Source organism: Gracilinanus agilis, chromosome 4 (genome assembly GCF_016433145.1).
Source record: "Gracilinanus agilis isolate LMUSP501 chromosome 4, AgileGrace, whole genome shotgun sequence".
In the NCBI taxonomy this organism is placed as follows: Eukaryota; Metazoa; Chordata; class Mammalia; order Didelphimorphia; family Didelphidae; genus Gracilinanus; species Gracilinanus agilis.
This window is the reverse complement of record NC_058133.1, coordinates 408,065,803-408,092,727: the sequence shown is the minus strand read 5'-3', so window position 1 is coordinate 408,092,727 and position 26,925 is coordinate 408,065,803.

Below are 26,925 nucleotides of genomic sequence, written 5' to 3'. Positions count from 1 at the left end.
ATCTATATATCTCATCTATCTATCTATCTATCTATCTATCTATCTATCTATCTATCTATCTATNATATCTCATCTATCTATCTATCTATCTATCTATCTATCTATCTATCTATCTATCTATATTTTTGTCTATATTTCTGTCTATCTTTCTGTATCTGTCTGTCTATATATCTGTCCATCTATCTATCCATCCATCTATCTCCCTACCTATATTTCTGTCTATCTTTCTGTCTCTGTATGTCTATCTATCTGTCCATCTATCCATCCATTTATCTCTCTATCTACCTATATTTCTATCTTTCTGTCTCTATCTGTTTATTTTTCTGTTTCTATTTCTATCTATTTATCTGTCTATCTATCTATCTCTCATCAGCCTATCATATTTATCTATTCTGTAAGAGGAGCTATCCTTTCTCCTAGGATGGCTGTATTGAATTCAACTGCCCTCAGCATTATTTCTCTTTGCCTTCACTCGCTCACGAATTCCTAGTTACAACTCATTTGGATTGGGAGTGGGAAAAGAAGTCTGGTTTAAGGCCTAGTCTGAAAGGGTATTGTAGTAAAGCATTTCAGAGGTAACCAGTCCAACCAATTGTTGTTGATCAATTATTTTTCAGTCCTGTCTAACTTTCTGTCACCATTTGGGATTTTCTTGGCAAAGATACTAGAATGATTTATCATTTCCTTTTTTAGCTCATTTTATAGATGAGGAAATTGAGGTCAACAGAGCTAAGTTATTTGCCCAGAAACACACAGCTAGTAAGTGTCTCAGACTGGATTTGAACCCAGTTCCTTACGATTCCAGGGCTGGCGTCCTATCCACTGCACCACCTAACTGTCCATTAGGTAGTTAGATAGTCACTAAATGCAACGCAAAGCCACAATGAAAAGAGGTCAGGAGGTGGGAAGAGTTCTGAGAAGACAGCGAAGGTGGGCACTTAATTTCTTTCAATCTAGTGCCAAACTCAGGAGAGAGGGAGGGGAAAGTCCAAGGAGCCTAGATGCACACAAAATCTTTGCCTAAGATGATGCTTCAATTAGCTTATGCCTCCTTTCTCTCAAGTCACCAGAATACCCTCAGACTCAAACATTAAGAACAGCTCAGCTGAAAGATTTTTTTTCCTGCCCTTGACCCTCTACCTAACTCTAGTAATGCCATCTTCTGCTCTCTCTGGAATGTCCTTCAGGGAAGAGGACTGACCTCAGCAAGGCCCCCCCTCTGTAGAAATCTCTGCTTTACCCAGCCCCCTCCAGAGCCTGTCCAGCTGTCATATCCCCAGTTAATCCAATAAGCCTGAGCTGCCATGGATAAGATGCAATTTCCAGTATCCATGGATAAAGCTCCTTACTTCTAGCAGCCTAAACTAAGATCTTTGCTTAATGTACAGCTGATAAGCAATTCAAGAAAAATGAGAGGGCAGAAGATTCTGACTCTATCAGTGAAGATATCATTATCAGGCCTTATTGATTCTAGTAATCTATTTGTTTATGGCAGTGATTCCCAAAGTGGGCACCACCGCCCCCTGGTGGGTGCTGCAGTGATACAGGGAGGAGATGATGGCCACAGGTGCATTTGGGGGTGGTGAATAACTGTAAGGGGGCTGTAATAGTATGTGACAAGGGACTCTAAGTAATATTTTTTTTTTCTGGAAAGGGGGAGGTAGGCCAAAAAAGTTTGGGAACCACTGGTTTATGGTATAAAAAGTAAAAAAAAAAACAAAAACAAAAAAACAGGAAAGTATGCATGATAGGATTACTTTCTACTGTTTATTCTCCTCAGCCCATCCAAGTGAATTAGGCCACTTGTGTGCATTTCTGCTTGCTTTTCTTTCCCTAAAAAGTGACTGCAGTGGTTCTAGAGACTTAAGGTCCAAGCTAAGCCTTCTTTGATGAGCTTCCTGGTCTTATTGACACAGATTCTAGTTGAATAGGGTCATATTAAAAGTCCCAGACTTGGCAGATACCTGGTTCATTTCCCTTTTCCATTTAGGAAGAGAAGGAGCCACCCATTTACTTAGACCAGATACCATGCTATCATTGCTGAAAATCCTTCCTATACTATGGCTAAGTATATCTCCTTTAGTTAACTTTTGAATGAAATGGGAGTATCTCATTCATTTCAATCCAATACCAATCCTAAAGTAATAGGCAGCCTGCCTGAGTCGGTCAACTCATTACAGAAATATTGAGTAGAGATTGCCAAATGCAATGATGCCTAGGAAGAACAAGTGCAACCTGCAAGTGGTAGTTTATTTCTGATGGTATCATCACCCTGCATTGTGCATAGAAAGAATGTACTTATTCATTTAATAATGAGACAAAAGCCATAAAGGACAGATAAATTGCGCAGTGGATAGAATGCTGGACATTGAGTCAGGAAAAGTTGAGTTCAAATTCAGCCTCAGACACTTACTTACGAGGTATACGATCCTCCTGGACAAGTCACTTACCCCTATGGACCTCAGTTTCCTCATCTTGTAAAATGAGCTGCAGAAGGAAATGGCAAACCACTCCAGTATCTTTGCCAGGAAAACTCCAAATGCAACTGAAACAACTAAAGAACAAAAAGAACAAAAGCTTAACTTCTTCCATAACACTAAATATCTTTAGTTTGTAAAGATTGTTTCTGCAGGCTGTAGAAACATCATGAGTACCTTCTATACCAGTGCCAGAGACACAGTCAGGCCAGAATACAAAGAGAAGACTATCTGCCTCCTTACTATGCACAGGTATACCCTAAATTGAATTTTCAGTGCAAATATCGGTCTTCTATTTTCCCCTTCACAGCTTAGATTGGTTACTAAAAATGGTTTGATATGCCTTCTTTTCACTGAATTCTTTCTTCTCACAATGTGGAGTAGCTTTAGTCTTTTTTATTTTGGGAAGGTGAATATCTCTACTAGATAATTTTGATCTTGTATAACAAATGAATGACATTCTTAGCTGGATCAAGGATGTTCTGAGCTTCATATTTTCAGTTTGTTGTTGATCAGTCATTGTCAACTATTCATGATTCCTATTTCGTTTTTGTTGTTGTTGTTGTTGTTGTTGTTGTTGTTGTTGTTGTTGTTGTTGTTGTTGTTGTTGTTGTTGTTGTTGTTTTTGGCAAAGAGCCACTGGAGTGGTTTGAAATTTCCTTCTCTAGTTCATTTTACAGATGAAAAACTGAGGCAGACAGAATGAAGTAATTTGTCCAGGATCTCACAGCTAGAGGTCAGATTTGAATTCCAGTTTTCCTGACTCCAGACCTGGCATTCTATCCCCTGTTCCACCTAGCAACCTCTTTACATTATTTATATGTAGACTACTAGGAACCTGGTATGACTCCTTATTTTCCAGAGGAGGAAATGGAGCTGCAGAGAAGTTAATGATTTGCCCAAGATCATACAGTAAATAAAAAGGGAGAGGGGAGACTAGAACGTGGATCTCCAAACTCTTAGACCAGTTCATTTTCATGCAGCCTCTATTATAGTAATGATAGTCTCACCCAGCTGTCTCTATATAATGCTTTTCCAGTGTGTCTTATATGTCATCAATTCCTAAGATGAATGACCTTTAGCTAAAAAATGGTAAATAAGATGCTACATAAAACCTCTATACCAAATGCTGATAAAATACTTACTAGAAGAAGCAGAGGAAATGGGGACCAGGTATTAACTTGCTTACTCAAAACTGGGCCAGGGATTTCAGAATCACCTCTCTTCCTCTAAAAATCATACCTCCGCCTGAAAAAAATTAGACTCTCTTTCTCTGGCTCTGAAGTTAGAGGACTTCTATTCAAAACCTTTACTGCCAGGGATGACTTGTATGCTTTTGAGAATGTTGTCTAACTCCTCCGGGTTGACGTGGGATTTGCCCTTCCATCTATGATACTATGATCCTTCCCACTTCCATCTAAACTGGATGTTTGAGGTCCTTCTAATGAGTAGAATTTTCCCACTGGTCACAAATGATTAGAGAAATGGACCTAGTTTTTGTGGTATTATAAAGGTCTTTAGTGGAACATAATCCAATGTTCCTGGGCCATGAATGATAGCAATTTGACTCCAGTTTGTAAAGCATTTTTGAGAGCCTCTCTGTCCTATCCCCTAAAATTGCAAAAAAGCCAATTACAGTGACTGTGGAAAGCTCATTTTTTGGCAGGGGGGGGGGAGTTGTATATCACATCTCTCTGCCAGGAATATAACAATCAACAGAGCAAAGCAGGTTCAAACATGCTAATGTACTATTCTTGCTAATTGCCTGTTTGGGGAATAATAGTAATTAGATAACCCAAACTGCATCATTGGTTTTTTGAGTAAAGCTTAAATTGGTTATTTGTATATTTTTAAATCCTCATACTTATTGTCTCCTTTTTCTGAAGGCCTGCTTGGTGCCTAGCAACTGCCAGCTCTCCAATTGCTATCTGTTCTATTCAATGGAAGTGGGGAGTGGAGGGGGAGAAAGATAGGGAGAAAAGCAGAGTTATGGGAGGAGTGAAGGGATGGAAAGTAGATACAGGGAGAAGAGGGAGGAAGAGAAAGAAAACAAAAGATCATGCAGATTGTTCCTAGGTCTAATTAACCTCATAAAGAAATAGAAATGGTTTAGGATTAACCATTTCATATAGTGTTAGTTCACTGAGAAGGAGCTTAGGAGAATTCATATTTTTCATAATTAACATTTTTTTCCATTTCCTAGCTCCTGATCTAGTGGTCAGAGGATCTATGCCTAATTTCCATAATTACTTTTGAGTTTTCAACACCTCCACTGGAAAAGGAAAATAAAAAATGAACGAAAATGGTCTTAATCTTAGCATAAACAGCATTGGAAAGATCATCGGATTTTGAGTCAGAAATCCCGAATTCAACTTCTGTTAACAGTAATTGTCAAACTCTGTTATTTTGGGCAAGTCATTTTTGTTCTCTTAGCCTCAGTTTCCTCATCTGAAAAATGAGATTGCTCTGGATGGCCTCTGAGGTTTTTATCATCCCTAGATAGGTGGTCCTGTGATTAAAAAAACTTTTAGGTACATTACATTGCTTTAATCCTGTGATAATTTTGGCTCTGACATTTGTTACATAAACTTGGGTACAACACATTCTCTTTTTTATACTTATCAGTTCTATCACTTGTAAAATTAGATTGCATAATATGATCTCTGAGATCCATTCAAATGCCCACATTTTATGATTCTATAATCCTAAGAAGAACTGGGATCATCAAAAGAGGCAGCCACATTTATAAACTAATATTCAATTCTAATGATATCAGTTAAAGATCCAGAATATGCCTGGAATAATTATTTCTCTCAGTTTTCATGACTGACTTGATTCTTTTCTGCAACTACCACAGGGGAAAGAAACAAAACTAAAAATTAATGATGCAACTTAATTGTCACTCAATATCAACTGGTTCCAATGGGTTGGTAAGAGGAATATAATAATAATAATAATAATAATAATAATAATAATAATAATAGTAATAATAATAAACTCCATGTCTCCAACAACAAATAGGATTTCCATGACCAAGTCATTAGTTTGGGACCAGACTCTTGAATGAGAATGAACCTTCTCCCCATATTCTTTCTGGGCTCCTCAGTAGAAAATCGTTTATGGCTGTTTGTCTTGTTAACCCAATTGGTTTAGATCATGAAAGTGTTTTCATCACAACTATCAGCTGAGAATGCAACTCAAGCCCAGATGTTTCACAACTCAGTCAAGTTTTGTTTTTTTTTTCCCCAGTACATTGTAGTTTGGTTTTTCAGGCATGTCTGGCTCTTTATTTGGGGTTTTCTTGTCAGAGATATTCTTGTATTTACTTCTCCAGCTCATTTTACAAAGGAGGAAACTGAGGCAAATGGAGTTAAAAGACTTTTCCAGGGTCACACAGCTAGTAGGTGTCTGAGGCTAGATTTTAACTCAGGAAGATGATTTATCCTGACTCCAGATCTGTGCCACTTAGCTGTCCCTTCCACTACACATGATGAAATCATAAATTTAGAGATAGAAGGGATTTTTTAAAGACCTTCAAATGCAACTCTCCAATTTTACAGGTAAAATAAATGAGCCTAAGAGAGGTTACAGCTCACCCAGGTTCTCATAACTAGTAAGTGTCTGAAGCAGGATTTGAATTCATGATTTCCTTCCTCTAAGCCCACCTTACCACATAGCTGAACATGAATGCAATATTACTATTTAGATTAGGAGAGTGAAAGTAATTTTGATACAAGATGAGGGACTTGAATGAATTGTGGTCAGAAGATACTTATTAACAGGTCTGAGGGTTCTGACAAGACGAAACATGTCTTTGGTTATTCAAATATAATCCCAGGGGTTGGGCTAAGGTTGGGGCTTAAGCCTTTTTTTGCCAGCTGCACATCCATTGGATGGACTCTTTATTTTTTATTTTTTAAATACTTAATTATTTATTTTTGGTTTGTTTTTAAATTTAAATTTTGAACATTTTCCCATAGTTACATGTTTCATGTTCTTATCCCTCTCCCCCATCCCCCGCCATAGCTGATTCACAATTCCACTTGGTTTTACATGTATCATTGATTAAGACCTAATTCCATATTATTGATAGTTGGACTACAGTTATATTTTAGTGTCTACATCCCCAATAATATCCCCATCAACCCATGTGTTCAAGCAGTTGTTTTTCTTCTGTGTTTCTCCTTCCACAATTCTTCCTCTGAATGTGGCTAGTTTTCTTTCTCATAAGTCTCTCAGAATTGTCCTGGATCATTGAATTGCTGCTAGTAGAGAAGTCCATTACATTTGATTGTACCACAGTGCATTAGTCTATGTGTATAAGGTTCTCCTGGTTCTGATCCTTTCACTCCGAATCACTTCCTGAATGTCTTTCCAGTTCACATGGAATTCCTCCAGTTTATTATTCCTTTGAGCACAATAGTATTCCATCACCAGCAGATACCACAATTTGTTCAGCCATTCCCCAATCGAAGGACATTCCTTCATCTTCCAATTTTTTTTGTGGGGCTTAAGACTTGACTAGCAATGTTTATGTCCCATGCAAGCAGCTAGAGGATGAAATGGATGGGCTTATGCTGGAACCAGGATTGTGCTAGAACCATCTCTCAGGTGCAAATTGCTAAATTTTCAGTGAAAGCATTTTCACTGGAAATCAGCAAATGTTATAAATTAGGATTTGATTCAATATTTTGTTGACTGTCTCCAGACTTAAGAAAATGATGGTGAAAATGTTAATAATACAGATTGCATAGCGTCAGACATACTTTTTGGGGGGTAGGGAGTAAACTGATTATTAAACATTTATTAGCAGAACCCTGACTGGAAGGCAAGGGAAGAGCTCATCTGGGGTGCACCTGCCACCATGCCATCTGGTGGCTTCTTGTTTTAATTAATTATTCTTGCTAACTGGGTGCTAAGCTCAGTTATTTTAATGCTGCTGAAGAACAACAAGAGCTATCAGCACTCTGAGACAGAGCTGTGGCTACCCTACCCCAGTTATGGCCCTGGCTGTGAGTTAAGTCCACTATTGAGCAGACTGAGGCTTTTTTTAAGATGGGGAGAAGAGAAAGGATATGGTTAGAAGGTTCTATAGTTCAGGAAGGGTGCGGAATTGCTGAATGTGGTAGGTACAGATATAAAGTGCTGAGCAGATGAGTATGAGGCAGGAGGTGAGGTCCAAAGGAGATGAGATTGACTAGGAGAACAATAGAGTGCCTGAAGGAGGTGGAAGATGTATTCTCAGATCTGGGAGAAGTTTGAATTAACAGGAGAATGAAGAATGTGTAACCAGGGAGCATACAAACCTAGCCAAGAATTTTATGCACTTGTCATTTTGTGGATGACTTTGGTTTTATGCCTGAGTAGGTGAGATCAGGTCTCCCTTCCATCTCTCCTCTGCCAATTAACAATGGGGCAAACAATTGTTTCTAAGTAACAATAGGCAGAAAGGCTCTTAGTGCCCTTGTGGGAATACTTCTGTCCTATGTGGAAAAATGGATCTCTAGAGTCAGGAAGGTTTGAGTTCAAATCTGATCTCAGATATTTATCTGAGCTGCATGACTCTGGGCAAGTCATTTAACCATTTCTCTCAGTTTTGTCAACTATAAAATGGGGATGATAATAGTACCTAGCTATCTCTCCCAGAGTTCTTACTGAGGATTAAATGAGATAATATTTATAAAGCACTGAATATAGTGCCTAGCACATAATAAATACTTAATAATTTTTCCCTTTCTTCAGATCCAGTATACATTGTCATTTCCCTAAAGCAATACAGGCAAAAAACCCCAAAACAAACATTCATCTTTTTCCAGCTCAGAACTAGTGTTCAATCAAAGAGGTGGAAACCAGGGCAAACCTGTATCACCATTTCCTTATAATAATAGTTAGTATTTATATAGGGCTTTGGGGTTTGCAAAGCCCTTCATACACATTGTCTCACATCTTTGAATGTAATAACATCCTTTAAGAAGTAAGTGTTAATATTCTCCCCCATTTTACATATGGGGAAACTGAGGCTGGGGATATTAAGTTATTTACCCAACATCCAACAGCTATAGTAAGTTCCTGAGGCATTTGAATTCGGATCTTTCTAACTTCAAGTCCAAAACCCTATTCTTTGCAAGACCTTGATAACATATTTGTTGGAGGACAATGTAGAAGAATATTCTTTTCATTCCTCTGCAGCTCAGAACAGATCATTGTTAGACATGAGACATAAAACTGGTATCAGGTTTAGACTAGAACGATGTGGAAATCTCATGGAGTGAAGGTAGAAGAAGAGAAGAAAGTAATTTTATGTTAGTATTCATCTGAAATGACCAGAAGAATACATCAATTTATCTTATTTCAGAAAGAAGACAAGATCCTGCTATTTGCAGATAAGAGATATGGTAATACAATAAATGAAAAAGATTATTTCAATTGGCAGGCTTCAACATTATTTTGATATTTATAGAAGCCTAATGTTTTCAAATTGAAAACAGTCATGAATGGTTGAGTCATTCTTTTCTCATCCTCTCCTGGCTTTTAAATATAATCATTTTTAATTGAAAACATGTAGGAAGGAATTTCCCTCATCTTTGAATGAACACAGTATGATTTATTACAAACTAGCCGTCTGTACAATGATGTATCTTAATTCAGTCCCTGATAAGATTATGTCTGCATTAATAAAATTGAGTCCAGATTCAGCTTCTCTACTTTGGAAGTTATTACACCAATCAGCTATCATCAAAGGTTCAGGGAAAGGTTAGCTTAGTATCCTCTGCTTTCATTATATAAAAATCAAATCAGTCCCAGGAAATCTAATTTCTCAACAAGATTGTAATCTTCTTGAGAGCAAGGCCCAAGTTTTACAAGTGGCTTTAGCTCTCAAAGCACTTAGCACAGTTTTACGTACATAGTAGGCGCTTAATAATTACTTGACCATTGAGATCAATTGCTTTGGTTGTGAAAGAGTTCAGGAGAGGAGAGTAGTGGTCCTAGAAGTTAAAAGTCAAAAGAGCTGTGTCCAGCTTCAGAGTTCTCCCATTTACTCTTCTGCAGAGGCCAGATAAGATCTACGTGACAGCATATACTTTTAGATCTATACTACTTGTAAGAGGACTTACAAAACAGTTTCTCTTTGGCTTCTGATCATTGTTCTTTCTTTCCTGAATCCTCTTTTGGAGACAATTTTCTAACATGGTTCATTCCACTGAACTCATCACATGAGTTGCACTGTTTAAAAGGAAAAGTAAATTGCCAAAGTGAGTTTGTGAAAAATGCTGAGAACAATGGAATTCCTCTTGAATTAAGTTCTGTCCAAAAAAATCAAAGGTGATATAGACCTGATGCTTGGGCATATGACATTATGTTTGTTATCTATGGCCCAGAACCAGAGCTCTAGGTTATAGGGATAAGGTTCCATCTCAGGGATTTCTTATATATTCACTCTCCTCAGTTCATTCATTCCCTCAACCAGGATTTCCCCTGGGAACATCAGAATGATATTGATCCCATACAGATACTATGGCTAACAAGACTTCAATGACAGGACAGGCTTAATTTTCATCAGAAAGAAAATGCAAAGGACTCACATCCAAGAACAGACAAGACAACTCCTCTCCCTTCATATAATCTTCAGTTCATCAGGGACTTATAAAGTCCTCAGGACTTGACATATTCCCTGAAGTATAGCTCATTCCTTCAAAGGGTTAATTGTTTAAGATTACTAGAGAATCTTGCTCCTAACATTCACAGTTGGAATAATTCAATTGTAGTAATCAAATGCAAAATTCTGATTTATGCTTCCATATCATAGATCTAGCTTTTACTCCTCTTTGACTCTAGAGCCTGCTTAGTCCTAGAATTTTTATACTAAATTCAAGAAATTCTCTGCTTGGTCTTAGCACCTTTCTTCCCTCTGGGAATCTCCATCCTAAAATTCCTTGGCTTATTCAGGAACTCTTCTGTCACTCCACCCAGATGTTGTCTCTGTGGTCATCTTTTCCTTGGGCCATATGATTCCCCAAAGGGGTCCTCGGTCTTCTAGGAATTTAAGTTTCAGCAGTTATAGCTCTTCTCTGAGCTTTTCAGCTCTAGTATTTTTTAGCCATCTATCTCTGATAGCTGTAAAATCAATCCTCAAGCAACCACAATATCATGCCAGTGTGTCAACAAGTCCCCAGGATTAGGAGAATTCATATATCATCCAGAAGATAACTTCAACCCACAAGAAAGACTTCATATTTAGCATTTGGCAGAACTTTCACAGTGCACCTGTAGATGTATCATCAGTACCTCATCCTTTAACATTAATCTAGTTACCATCCAATTCTTGCACACATTCTCCACATGCAATGGAAAAGAGCCAGTGGAGACAGAGAAAAGATGAGACAGACAGACAGACAGAAAGACAGAAAGAGAGACAGAGAGTTAGAGAGACAGGCAGACAGAGAGAGAGAGAGAGACAGAGAAATAGAGAGAGGTATTCAGAGAGAGGGAGAGAGAGAGAGAAGAGAGAGAGAATGCAGGAAATGGGAGGGAATGAATAAAAGAAACAAGTGGAGGAAATAACCATTGAAAGAAAGAAATCTTTTCCTCTGAGACTGAAAGGAAGAAGAGAGAATGTGAGATAATGGGGAAAACTATTGAAGTAAGAGAGAGAAAAAAAATCAAAACTTCATACATTTAGAGCTGGAAAGGATTTCAGATGCCACCTAGTCCAACCTATTTTTTTAACCAAGGTTTTTTTAACTCAAGGTTGCTACCCACCTTGCAGGATTTTCATGAAGGTCAAATGAAATAATATTTGAATAAAGCATTAAACACAATACCTGCTATATATTAGGTATAATGTAAATTCTTTCTCTTTTATAAAATATTATTTTTTTCCACGTTACATGTTGATAATTTTTATTTTCTGACATTTTAAAATCTGTTTTCTCTCTACCCCTCCCACTCTCCCCCATCTCCAAGAAGACACACAATATAAGTTGCACATATATTATCATATAACACATATTTCCATGTTTATCATGTTGTGAAATAAAACATACATTAGAGAAAAATTTATGGAGAAAATAAAATGAAGAATGGTATGTTTCGATCTACATTCAGACTCTGCCTGTTCTTCTAAGGCAGTAAATAGCCTTTTTCATCATGAGCCCCTTTGAGTTGTCCTGGATACTTGCCTTGTTGATAATAATTAAGTCATTTACAGTTTATCATCATACATTATTGCTGTCGCTCTGTACAATGTTCTCCTAATTTCTGATTACTTCACTTTGCATAACTTCATATAAATCTAAGTTATATTTTTGGTGATCATCCTTTCTCCTTTTAAAAAAAAGCGATAAAGGAAATTAAGACCAGGAAATCTTAGTAATGACTAAGAACACCCAGCAGTAAGTATTGGGGGTAGTATTTGAACCCAGATACATTGACTCCAGAGTCAAGTGTGAATGGGTAGAGAGACAACCTTGAAGCCAGGAAGACCTGGGTTCAAATTTTTCATCTGGAATACACTGGCTATGGGATGCTGGGTAAATCCCTTAACTTCTTCAGAGTGCTCTAGGCAAGTCTAAAACTATTCATTGCAAAGGAGATGCCACTTATGGGGAAGCTAAGTGGCTCAGTGGATGGAGAGCCAGACTTGGAGACAGAAGGTGATGAGTTCAATCTGGATTCAGAAACTTCTTAGCAGTGTGACCCTGAGCAAGTCATTTAACCCCAACTGGCTAGCTCTTACTGCTCTTCTGACTTGGAATCAATACTTATGTCAATTCTAAGACAGGAGATGATTTGAGAGAGAGAGAGAGAGAGAGAGAGAGAGAGAGAGAGAGAGAGAGAGAGATGTAAGTCTCCATTGGTAGAAGTTTCCTCAGAGAGGAGTTCCCTAAAGCAATGAAATCTCTGATTGCACCCCTTATCTCTTATATCTCCTTCCCTATAAATACTTAGATAAGAAGTCAGGATTCAGTGAGAGCCAATCTGGATGTCTATCTCTCAGAGATGTTGGGATGCTGTAGATAGGAATTTCTGCATAGGGTGAAAGGTCAGATGAGATGACCTCTAAGGTTGCCTCCCACCCCTAGTGTTGTTCTCTGGAAAGCAGTTTGTGAAATTGAAAGCAATTAGGAATATGATGATGGTGATCAAGAACAGGGGGATGATGATTCAGTGAACTGTGGCAATGGAATTGCAACCTTGAAGACACTGAAAATATTGGCTAGTCTTGTTTCAGAAACGCCCAGGTGGGAACAGCTGTTCTTGTGATTTATCAAATGACTCAAGGGTTTTTCTTGAGGAAACTGCATTATTCTAATCCATAAATAACATGCAAAAAATGTGATGAAGGAGAGAAAGGTCCAGTTAATTAGATTATGAACTAAAACAACAAAGAAAGGGGGAATAACAACCCAAACACCTAGAAATCTTGTTCAGTTCTACATTGAGATGGCTGAGTGGATAGGAAGATTGACCTGGGGTTAGAAAGGTTAGAAGGATCTGAGTTTGAATCTACCTCTAATAATTACTAGCTTTTTGGTCCTGGGCAAGTCACATACCTTCCCTCTGCTTCAGTTTTATTACCTGTTAAATGGGGATAATAATAGCACCTATTTCAAAGAGTTGTTATGAGAATCAGGTGAAACAATATTTTAGTAACGATAATAACAATCATGAAATAGTGCTTTCCAAAGCATTACATAAATGCTGGCTGGCTATTTTTAGTATTGTCTCTTGCCTCCATAGTCCCTATGTAATGCAATGCAATGCATATTTATTCAACATCTATTAAATAGCAAGCATTGTAAAAGAAGCACTGTAGGAGATACAAATTTGAGATTACACATTCCTACCTTCATGGAGCTTTCATTCTAGCAGAGAGATAAGAGATCAGTATAGGAAAACTAAAAGGTACAATGATATGTAAAAAGGGCAAAATCTAATATGAAATAATATCTGAGGGGGTGAAATTGTTTCCAACTGGTGGACATAGGGAAGGAAACATTTGTGCTCCTTAGCTTTAGAAGCTATAATGAACTTTAGAAAGTTTCTAATCCAATCCTCTCATTTTTAAGATGAGGAAACAGAGACCTAAATCATTTGACCAAGATAACATAGTAACAGCAGAGTTGAGATTTGGACTCAAGTTTATTTGATTCCAAACCCAGCATTCTTTTTAAACAACTGAATTATATTTTTGTCCAATTACTAAATAATTTTTTCTCCCCCTCCAAAAAGAGACAGAGAAAACCCTTGTAACAAATATGCATAGTTAAGTAAAATAAATTTACATTTTGGTCATGTCAAAAAATGTATGCCTAATTCTATCAGTTTAGTTTAGCATGAATTGGTCAGGAAGTGGGTAGCATTCTTTAAAGGTAGCTGGGTGGCTCAGTGGTTAAGAGCAGTAAGTGTACTCAAGACCTGCGTTCAAATCTGACCTCAGACACTTCCTTGCTGTGTGACCCTGGGCAAGTCACTTAACCTCTGATTACCTGACAAAAGGAACTGCTGGATTGATTCCCTGGAGAAGAATGTAGAAGGAATAGCAAATCATTTCAGTAACCTTGCCAAGAAAACCCCATGAATTGTTATGGTCATTGGGATCATTCTTTATCAGTGGTCTCCTGGAATCATAATTGATCATTGTGTTGATCAGAGTTCCTAAGTCTTTCAAAGCTGCTCATTTTTACAATGTTGTTTTAGCATAAATCTTTCCCCTGTTTTTGCTTACTTCTCTTTGAGTTAGTTCATACCAGTTTCTCTAGGTTACAGCACAATAGTATTCACCATTCTTTCCAATGAACCACATGAGTGAGATCTTCTTAAGCCTTTTACCCATCTTTCTCATTTTGCTTAGCAAATGACTAGACTTTCTTTTTTATTCAAAAGATCTAAGTACTATTACACAGGATCCTTCATTTTCTCTCCTTTATTCATCCATATCTAGGGAGTACAGTGGATAAAGTTCATCTTTCTAAGTTCAAATATGGACTCAGACACTTACTAGCTGTGGTACCCTGGGCAAGTCACGTAACCCTGTTTACCTCAGTTTCCACATCTGTAAAATGAGCTAGAAAAGGAAATGGCAAATCACTTCAGTATCTTTACGAAGAAAACTCTAAATGGGGTGATGAAGAGTCAGATATCATTGAAAAATGACTCAACCATGCACCGAAACCTCCCTATCTTCACATATTCTCTCCTCATTACTTCCTGCCTCAGAAGAGATTTTTTCTCTTCTTGGCCAAGGATAATTTTGCCTCTTGTGCTACTCATCCCAACACTTCTGTGAGTATAAGCCCATAGTGGTCAGAGACTGTTTCAACATCATCTTTTTATCCTCAGTGCTAGCAAAGCACCTGCTCTGTTTAGGTACTGAGGAAAAATCTTATTAATTAGTTGCCCATTTCCTCCCACTTCCTCCCTGATCTGCTCTATAAAGGATGCCCTCTGTTTTGTGTCTCTTCTTCAGAACCTTCAGTCCTTCTTCACTACCCACAAACATGATAAATTCTCCCTTAGTCTAAAAGCCCTTCCTTCAGCTCTGTTGTTCCCTAAAGATACTGCCCTGTTCCTTCTTTTCACTGCCAAGCTTCTAGAAAGAATAATCTTAACTCCTCCCAGCCTGGCTATTGTCCATATGAGATGCAGTCTTTGCAGATGGCTGAGCCCTAACTATAAACACTTTAAGAAATCAGTGAATCTATAAGCTGGTTTCATTCTAAAGCCTTTATTTGATAAGAATGTATTTTGTTGTACAGAAAACCTGCCATCTCATAACTGTAATAAAAAAGAGGATGCTTGATGGGGACTGGTGGGGGAAGGGGTGACTTCATCTAATCCAAAATTTCATTAAATGTCTAAGAAGTACATTATTTTTTAAAATGTACTAATAAAGAGATTTAATTTGGGTAGATCAGGGTAGAAAGAATATTAAAATAAATGGAAAAACAAAATAATAGCACTTGATATCTACTGCAAAATAGAAATGATCAGACCACAAGAATTTTATTTTTTTTTCTTGATGGTATAAGGCATAATATTTTGCAAATATAATTTACTGTTGGGCCTCAATTTCCTCATATGTGAAATGAATGAGTGGTGCTTTTCTAAAGTCCCATCCAGTTTTGTCCTATGATCCTCTTTTGGTAATTTATTTCCTCATGTTTAGGAATGAGGAGTTATATTTAGAATACCTAGGGAAAATGAAAACTATTAGAGGGTTTAGAAACTCACAGGTTGTATAAAATATAAGCCTAAAGATCCAAGCTCCTCATACTGATTCATCTTTTTTAAGGGAATGTGTGCTTTGTGTTCGTTAGGGAGAGGAAAGATGAAAGAGAAAAAGAGGAAGCAGGGGAACAGTAACAGATTATTATTTTGAAAGTCATGAAAATGATTGAAAATCAACTGTGGTTTTAACCAAATTAGTGATGATTTCTCTTGACCATGTGTAGGTTTATTTCTACAGCATCACAATCTGCAGACCTTTCACCCCTATAATCTTATGACATTATCTATATTAGAGACAAGAATTATGGCCTTGAAGTCAAGAGGATCTAGATTTGAACAGCACATCAGATACTGGCTATGTGACCCTGGGAAAGTCTCTTAATCTCTCTCAGCCTCAGGTTCCTTAGCAATAAAATGAGGATAATAATAGCATCTACCTTAACAGGGTTGGTATGAGGATCAAATGAGATAACTGTAAAGTGCTTTGCAAGCCTTAAAGAGCTATATAAATGTTAGCTATTATTTATATTCCTTAGGAAGTACAGAGGATTCGGCTCTAGTTAGATACATAAATAAGAAAGAATATTGGTTAACCTGAAAGAACTGAAGGAACTTATAAACTTTCATTGAAGAAAACTGGAGATGTAGCCAACCGTAGCTTTCTTAATCAGTGTCAAGTTTCACATCTAGTAGTCAAATTCATCTTCCAAAAAGACATTTAGTTGCAAATTTAGTAAGCATTCTGGGTATAGTAATCAATCATTTCCATTATTGTCTCATTTAAAGTCTATTTCGAAGCTTCCAAAAGGAAAATAATCAATAGGATGTGTGTGTTCCAGTATTCCATCTTTTTTCTTGTAGGTAGCATCTTAGCAGTAAAATTTTATAACCTTGATCTTAGCTAGCCATAAAGATATGTTTAGGTCAAAAATTTGAAATTACGAACACGTAACCACACTGCTGACTGATATGGTTTTGCTCTGACTCCTCAAAAAACTAAATTAGCTTTAAGGTGACTGAATTGCTCATTCTTCCTTTCCATTATCTCTTTTATTCATCTTCTTTCCATTCTCCTTGCCAATATCCTAATTCGAACCCCTAATATCCTTTACCTGAATATTGCAACTGGCCCCTTTATAATGTTTTTCAATGGCATGTCTTCCTGCCACCAATCTTTTCTACACATTGCTACCAGATTAATCCACAGCCCCACTAAGAATTGCTGTGATCATGTTATTCCTCTCTCAGAACTCTTCTTTGGTTCCCATCATCTAGTAAATGGAATCCAGACTTGTTAGGCTGACAATATGGTCTAAACTTGTCTCTAATTTTTTCTCCCGTTATTCTCTCCCATAAACCCGATACTCTGTTTTAACTTATTTCCTTTTGATTCAATTTCCACAAACAGGATATAAGCCATTATATGAGTACATATAAGTACTAGGCCCTGTGGATACAAAGATAAAAAATGAAATGATACTTGTCCTCAGAGAGCTTATGTTCAACTGGAAGGAAATGATATCCATATAGATAAGTGGGTACAAGATAACTAGTGGAGTGAGAAAATAGTGATGGAGGAATCAGAGAAACAGAAAATGAGATATCTAAGCTGAGTCTGGAAGATAAGTATTCTAATAAAAATGATGAAACAATTTATTCTAGACTTGGTGGAATGTTTGTTCAAAAGAGGTAGGAATTGATGGCATGGCAAGTTACTTGAGCTAGTGGTCTAGTTTGGCTGGACTATAGAATACTTGATTGAAAGTACAGTATATAAAATAAAGTTAGGGTGGCATCTTTGAGTCATATTATGAAGGGCTTAAAGTGGCAGGTTGATGAGTTACATTTAATCCTGGAGGTGATAGGGAACCACTAAAGGACTCTAATCAGGAGCATAACAGTTAGTCTAGAGACTTGGGATATTATTTTACTTCACTGTGGAATATGGATAAGAAGCAATTTAGGAAGCTAATGAAATGTTTTAGGTGAGAAGTAATTAGTGAAGGGAATGAAAGGGATTTATGAGAGACATGGAAGGAGAATCAGTAGAACTTGGCAAATGAAGAGATATGGTTGAGGGAAGAGTAAAAAGAAAGGAAAGAGCTAAAATTAATTCCAAATTTTTGAACCATGTGGACTAAGTAATGGTGGTGCCCTTAGAACAATTTGAAGGAGACATATATTTAGAAGTGGAAGAAACTCAGTTGAGATTTGCACATGTTGATTTTTTGAGTTGTCCAGCAGCATCAAGATAGGGTTATTATGCAAGCAGTTGGCAAAGTGAGTCTTTAGTTTGGGGAGAGATGAGTACAGGATGTATAAATTTGGATGTCATCAGTGTAGAGATGAAAACTAAACCCAATGGAACTGCTAAAGTCATGAAGTATGGAGAAGGGAGAGTAGAGAGCTGAGGACAGAGCTTTGAGGAACACTCTGGTTAGGGGAAAGATACAGGTTATGATCCAGCAAAGGGGACTGGAACAAAAACAGACAACTAGGAGAACAAAGTAAAACAAGGAATGGGTAGTTTCACAAAAACCTAGAAGTTGGGGGCAGCAAGGTGACTCAGTGGATTGAGAACTAGGTCCAGAGATGGCAGATATTGGGTTCAAATCTGGCCTCAGACACTTCCGAGCTGTGTGAACCCAGACGAGTCACTTAAACCCTATTGCCTAGCCCTTACCACTCTTCTGCCTTGGAACCAATACACAGTATTAATTCCAAAATGGAAGGTAAGAATTTAAAAAAAACCCAGAAATATCCATTTTAACAACATTTCTTCTTAACAAAATATTATTTTTTTAATTTTTAGAATTCATTAAAAATTTTTAGTGTCAAATTCTCTCCTTCCTTTCAGTCTCTCCTCCAATTGAATAGGCAAGAAATGATATTAATTATGTATTTAAAATCATGTAAAATATTTCCATATTAGCCATGTTTCAAAAAAAAGAAAAATAAAATGAAAATATTGTACTTCAGTATTTTAATCAGAGTCTTTTAGGATTGTCTTGGATCATTGTATTGATTAGAGTAGCTAAGTCACAGTTGATCATTGTTATAATATTGCTGTCACTGGGTACAATGATCTCTTGGTTCTACTCATTTCACTCAGTATTGATTCATATAGGTCTTGAGAAGTTGTTCTGAAACTATATTAAGGGGATGTTAAATGGTTCAGTGAATTGAGAGCCAAACCTAGAGACAGGAGGTCCTGGTTTCAAATCTGACCTTAGATACTTCTTAGCTGTGTGACCCTGGGCAAGTCACTTAACCTTTATTGCCTATCCTTTCTCATTCTTCTGTCTTGGAACAAATACACAGTATTAATTTTAAGATGGAAGGTATTTTTAAAAGCACATTTCCTACGTCATTTCTTATATCACAACAGTATTCCATCACAATTATATACCACAACTTATTGAGCTGTTCCACAATTGGTAAGCATCACATCCATGTCCAATTCTTTTTAATTAGTGTGAGATGGTTTCTCAAAGTTGTTTTAATTTGCCTTTCTCTAATCAATAATAATTTAGTACATTTTTTCAAAAGACTGTAGATAGCTTTCTTCTAAAAACCACCTGTTCATATCCTTTGACCAATCATCCATTGGAGAATGGATCTTATTTTTATAAATTTGATTCAATTCCCTATGTATTTGAGAAACAAAGCATTTATTAGAAAAACTTAATATAAAATGTTTCCCATTTTCCTGATTCCCTTTTCATTTCTGCTGCATTGATTTTTTGGGGGGTAAAATCTTTTAGATTTTATGTGGTTAAAAATATCCATTTTATTACCCACGATCCTCTCTAATTCTTGTTTGGTCATAAACTCTTCCCTTAAAAATATATTTGACAGGTAAAAATTTTCATGCTCAATGGCAACTCTTTAGACTAAGTATTTTTTTCTTTTTGAATTTTTTTTTAAGAAGATCTGGTTCTTTCTTGCCTTCCTTCTGCCTCTCATCCAACTGAGAGAGCAATAAAAACAAAACACGGCTCATATCTTATTGGTGATTATTTCATGTTCAAGAATGATACTGCACCATTGAAGACAATTACATCTTTGAACAAATATTTGTATTGCTACAAAACCACAAACTTATAAAATCATTGAATTATAGATCTAAAAGGAACCTTCAAGATCTTCTAGCCAACTCCTCTCACTTTGCCATTTATATTTCCTTAAGTGGTGGAATGTCATTGAAAAACATCCATGCTTTCAGGTATATGGACAGTTTAGCATTTGCCATATAAGTCATTGTTTCATCGACATGACACATGCTATATTTAATATTACTTTATAGACAGCCTAAATCTCAGCATTAAAGCTGCTTAAATCACAAAAAGGGCATCCCCTTTCCATGGATCAGGAAACTTATTAGATGTTATAGCTAGTTATGTTTCCAGGGTTCTTATCCTAGGATTCAGGAATTTGTCTTTTTAATATTTTGATAATTATATTTCAGTGAAATTAATACCTTGATAATCCTATATATTTTATTCAATGGTTTTTAAATTCTCTTGTATGCATTCTAAAACATCATTCTGAGAAGGGCACCCATATGCTACTCCAGATCGGCCAAAAAGGTCAAAAACCCCTCTCTAAACTTTAGACTGTAGCTGTGCATTAGTCTGAGAAACAAATTCTCCATTTCCAGGTATGGGTCACAGACTACTCTCATCCCTTTCTCTGTCATTTTACCCAAACATTTATCAAGCACCCCTTGTGTTCAAGACATTGTTCTAGGCATTGGATTTACAAAATCAGGTATCCCTTCCACATTGCTGAGGTTCAAGGCATGCCCCCTGCAATCTGGAAAATCCACATAAATTTTTCTGGCCCTCTCTTCATACTAGAGAAGTTTGAGTTTTTTCTTTTTCCTTGATGGGATGTTTACAGTAAAAGAATTTTTGTATATTTTGGTATTTAAAGATAAAATATGTTGATATTATACAATGCTATCCATATACTTTATGTGTTTTTGAGTTTCTAAACTTTTTCTGTCATCTGTTGGCCTTCATAGGCTGTCTGTGACTTTCACCAAAGCCCCACAAAATCACCATTTAGTTTCATATGCAAATCCTCAATGAAACCAAGAGGGGGAAAATAACAATGTGGAAGAGACACTTGTATATGTATACACACTTACACACTAATGTGTGTGTGTGTGTGTGTGTGTGTGTGTGTGTGTGTACTATACACAGGTATAATAAGACTTCTTAAAGATCTTGAATCTAATATATGGGAAACATGCATTTATATGTAAATATGAGATAAAAATGAATAAGTACAAAGAAAAAGTCCAGACAAAGTATTATAAAGAATTGGAGGAAAGACTATTTTCACCTTAGCTGTGAGGAGAATCAGAAGCATCTTATCACACCATAGCATCTGAGTTTCCTGGACCATTGGGCCCATGCATGCCTATGAATGGTACATGAGTTGATCTTTGAAAGGAGAGACTTTCACAGAGTCAAGACAAATCCTTTTTATTCATGGGGGTCAAGATCTCCAAAGGCATGGAGACTGAAGTGAGGACAAGAAGAAAAGACAGAGCTGTCCAATTTGTCACCAGGAGGGTGGGTTAGAAAAAGTGTCTATCTCCTATGTTCTCAAAATGTTCACATAACCTAAGAATAAATATTTAAAAGATGTTGAAGATGCAATGACAAAGCATGAAAAAGGATGTAAATAAAATATTTTTCCTATGTCCTGTCACAGAGTTGATAGGCTATAATGCAGAAAGCAACATACATTTTTGGACATAGCCAATAAGAAAATTTGCTTTGTTTGGCTATGCATATTTCTTCTTATAGTTTTATTTTTCTTTATTTTTTATTGTTATTCATTTGGGAATATGGCAGGGAGAGAAAATTCATGTTTGTTAAGTGAAAATATGAAATTTTAAAAAGGAAATGAGCACATTGAATATGCAAAAAATTCATAGTTCTCTTCCAGTCCTACAGAGATGCTTGTGTTTTCCCTAGGCAGGATTTTATTTTAGCATCCTTGAGTTTATATATAAATGAAAGTAATCAAAATCACCACCACTGTCTCTACCACCACCACCACCATCATCATCTTTGTAATAGAGGCCAAAATTTTGTCTTAATAAATCCATTACAGAGTTGTAAAACAGAAAAATTTCTAAACAATAAAATCAAATAAAAGATGTTGAAAATGATGTAGAACAATCTCATATGTTGGGTGACAGAGTCAGAACCTAAAAGAAGATTTTGTAGACTAGCTGATTAGGCAAAATCAAATACAATTAAATTAGGAATAAACATTCATATTTGGGTCCAAAAGAAATCAAATTCACAATACAAGAAGAAGGAAACATGAAATTTGGGGGCAGGGGTTAGTGACAAATAGGTTCAAAATGAGTAAAAAATATGATGTGGCAATGTTTTAAAAAATCGAATATGATCTTTGGTTGCATTAAAGAATCAGGGTTTCCAAATCTAAGATGATAATCCCACTGTACCCTCCTAATCAATAATTGGGTTCAGTTTTGGTAGCATCTTTTAGGATAGATAAACTGTGATAAGCTAGAGGGTATCCAAAGGAAGGTGTTTGATACAATAACAGATCTCCAGTTCATGTAATCCTTTAAAGGAATTAGACCAAAGAAGAAAAGACAAAAGAAACATGATAATTTACTTCATGTATCTAAGAGGATATCATGGAAAAGAAATGGATCTCTTCTTATGACTACAGAGGGCAGGAACAAAAGTAATGCAGAAAGGTAATCAGGAATAACTTCCTTATACTCAGAGCTGTCCCAAAGAAGAACATGGGAGAAGTAGTGGAGATTGAAGAATGAATGACCAATTGTAAAGAACATTAAAGAAAGGAAATTTATTTAGGTATATGTTGTATTAAATGGTTTCTGCATTCCTTCCTAACTCTGAGATTTGGTGATTGCTTGGAGAAAAAATATGAGAGGAGGGATGGGTCCACAATATCAAAAGCTGCAGGGAGGTCAAGGAGAATGTGTGTAGTAGAAGTCACAGGATTTAACAGTTAAGCATTGAGCCAAGAGTATCATGAGAAGGATGAGATCAGAAGCCAAGAACTGGAAAGTGAGTTAAGAGGTAAGGAAGCAGAGACATCAAGTACCTATCCATCTTTCTAGGATCTTTGTCCCTGAAGGATAGAAGGAAAATGGAATGACAGTCTGAGGAGATTGCAGCCTCAAGTGAAGTTGTTTTTTTTTGTTGTTGTTGTTGTTGTTGTTGTTTGTTTGTTTTAAGTATTGAAGAGATGAATATGTTTATAGATAGCAGATAAGGTTCTAGTACATGGTGATTCTAGTACATGGTGATTAAAAGTGATTATGTGAGAATGGCTAATGACACCTGCTCCTTGAAGAGATAAAAGAGGGTGGAAACAATCAAAGCTGCAAGGAGGACAGTTGATTTGACAAAAAGAGGGCGACTTCTTAGACTTCAGCAAAGATGAGGACAATAGAGGGGAGTTTTGAGATATGAAGTCAGGGAAATGAGAAAAGTCAAGGGTGAATGGCCTTGATTTTCTTATCCTAGTAGATTGTAGGTTCCTCTCTAGGAAAGCAAGAGGGAGGTTTTGCAATAGAATGTTTGACAAAAAAGGATGTTTGTAATAGTCTCCAAAAGGAACGAAATAGTAGTGAGTGAGAGAAGACTTAAGATGCTTATATATAACAATGAAGGTCTATCTGGGATTAAATAACATGGATTTGTAGCCAGCCGCTCCAATCAATCCAATAGTTAAGAAATCAAATGATGAGGATGACCCACAGCTTGCTGGTCTGGAATAAATGAGGGCTCAGGATTCTGAGGCAGAGGATAATGTATGCATGGATCATCCAGTTATAAGTTCAAGGCTATGAAGAGAGGAAAGAGGCTAGGAAAGGGGTGACAGGCTGAGATAAGAATGGCATAAGGAGGTATAAGGCGTAGACATCCTGAGAACAAAGGATAAGTTAGGGAGTCAAGCAAAGGGAGAGGTGGGAAGATAAGAGAGAAAGTTCAGAAAAGGCTATTTGAAATTAAAAGTAATTCTATGACCCAGTTTGGAGTGATGCTGAAATCTGATGAAATACTATGTATCCTTTATAGAGCAGTTCGAATACCTTGTTTGCAGGAACTTCCCCTGCTCACATCCGCTAGAAATAATCCATCCTTTCTTTGAAATCATGTAACTTCCCATATGTGGGACTTTTATGGTAATTACCCTATATTCCTTGAGTCTTGTTCTCCTAGTAGACTACAAGATCCTTGAGGGCAGGAAAAGTGTTTTATTCATTTTTGTATCCTTAGAAGCACTTCTATGCTTTGCACATCACAGGTTTCAAAACTTGAGTTGAAGGATAGATGAATGGCTTGTGCTTTATGATATTTCAGTAATACAGAATATTCTGTAGAGATGATACTTGGCCACCAGACAGCAGTACCCTCAGAGCTAAAATTATTAAATAAATAACATATGCACCCTTGATCATATTGCTCAGCTGGTTATAACTGTATAGCTGCACACATCTTACAGCTAGAAGTTTTGTCTAGGTCCGCATTCTTCTTTGAGATGAGTAAGAAAAAATTAATCCCATTTTATAGAAAAGGTAATGGAAGCCAAAACTTTTTTTTGCTTCTAATCACTTTAATTCCCATAATGAAATGCACAGTGGGAAAAAAAAACTTTCTTTTTTTAGGAAAGAGATGAAAATTACTCAAAGGGATCCATAGACAGTGGCCATTCCATGTACAACTTTAAAATATGATTGAAATCTGTCCATAAAGTACATATATGAAAATTTTTATCATGATTTTAATGTTGTTTTCTATTAACAATTAGCCTTTTTGAATTTTTAACTTACAAATAAGCACACACAGTTTAATTATGTTTTGCATCTTGCTTGCTGTAAACTGTAAAAGGAACATCAGGTCTGACTCCTGCCCTATTGTCTGCATTTGCCTTCCAATGGAGTGTCTTTCATCTGGAATCACAGACATGTTTCCATTTAAGTCAAGTGTGAATATGTTCATTCACAGCAAGCCCTCATATTGTAAGGGATTCTTTTTAAAAGACAGAGCATCATTGCTGATTTTTGTATAAATGGCTCCCAATCACCGATATAGTAAGGTTTAAATCTACAATGATGTCAAATCCTAGAAGGATCAGTACTATTTTACTCAACTATAAGCCTATATTAACTCCTTACCTTGTACTAGAATGCATTTGTTTAGAGAAGTGGATAGGCAAGAGTTGGTAGCCAGAAGGCCTCAGTTCAACTCAGACCTGTGTTATATAATAGTTGTGTGAGCTGAGAAAAGTAAGTATCTTCATCTCTCACTTTCCTTATATGTAAAATGAAGGAATTGGATTAAAGGGATTCAGAGATTACCCATAGCACCAAATTCATAATCCATTATTCCTACGATGGCCACGTTGAAAATAATACAAGTCCATAGACACTTTAAAGGTCTTAGCTTTCTCCAGCTCTAGTGCAGTGGAAAGGGCATTGGGTTTGGATTCAGGAACACTGAGTTTGGCTTCACCAGGTCACAGCTGTGTGACCTTGGACAAGTCATTTAACCTTATTAAGCCTCCAGTTTCTTCAGATATAAAATTGGAGAAATTACAATTTTTGTACTACTTTTGTTGTAAGAATCTAATGAGTTTGATGTGAAAACCACCTATAACTATGAATGTCCTACATGTTTATTAGTGTGAGCTCAAAATGGGATTCCTTTTTTTTTTTCTGGAACACTAGATCAAGAAGGAGAATAAAGTCAAATCTACCACCTCATTTCATTTCAGTTTAACAAGCATTTATTATGTCATTTTATTTTCTTGGGTTCTGAAGAAATAAAAACAAAATGATCCATTTCCCTCAGTGAGCTTGCTTTCTATTGGAGATGGATATTGGTGACATTAAATTAAATTTGTGTGGAAAATCAAATGTAAAATATGTACAGAGTATTTTCCAGGGGAATATCTAAAATAAAAGCCAATTCATTAACAATAGAACAGTTGTCTGGTTGGCATAATTGTAGGGCTGAATAAAATGGAATGGGCAGGAATGGAACTGGCATGAATGAGTGAGAGGGAAGTTACCCAGTTGACCATGTGAAAGAGGTGCATGATTGTCATGCCTTTCACGGAAACAACATTTGCTTTGGTTTGCTCATTTAACTCTGAGAAAGAGGTAGAAGCTGGTGGGTTCAGGGTCCATCTGTGTGCAGGACAGAGGAGAGAATTCTTGGTCCCAACATATGATGGTCAATCAATGGAGTCCTGGGTTGTGAATGTATAGAGTACCTAATCTAGATCTTTTATTGCTTGCCTGGGATAGATACATCTTCTTACAGCTTTGGATAAATCCCACATGTTTAGGGAAAGAATAAAGTTGTCTATGCATATATGTCTAGAAATATATGCAGTAATGTATATTTACATACACATACATATGTATATAATCATATGTTTGTGTGTCATATGTTAGTGCATATATTTACATTTCATATGTACCATGTTTAAATTATTTACCTATATATGCAGTTATGCAAACCAATTCATTTGTGTTCTTTTTTAAACCACAGAGTATTCTAAACTGAAGCCTCATGCCTGACTGTCGATGAGACATAATCAGTTCATTTTCCATCATATCATATCCTAAACATCCTGCCCAATTTGGCATAGAAAAATAAAATAGAACTGGGCATGTACACCAAGAAGATGCAAGACAGAAATAAAGTTTCAATATATATGAAGGTATTCTAGCAGCACTTTTGCAGTAACAAAAACAAAACAAAGTAAAATACTGCAAAGAAAATGGGAACCCATTAATTGATAAATGGATGAACAGATTGGCTATATAATAATCCATGCAAGTACAATAATGCAAGTAGAAACAACACTAAAAGGCAGCCAAATGCTGATTATAGGCAATGATGGACATTTCCAGAGAATAGATAAGTGAAACAGGTTTCTTTTTTCTCTTTGACAAAGTCAAGGAGAGGGCCAGAATTCTGCAGAGACTATCAGACATAGTTGATTTGTCTGTCAGTTTTGCTTAGATGTTTTTTTTCCCTTTTTCAAGAGAAGTTTTATTGGCTGGCTAGGGAGGGACATGAAGGTATATTAGGAGATTACTATAATTTCTAAAACAAAAAAGATAGCAATATAATTTTATTTTTTATAACCCTTACCTTCTGTCTTAGGTCTTACAATC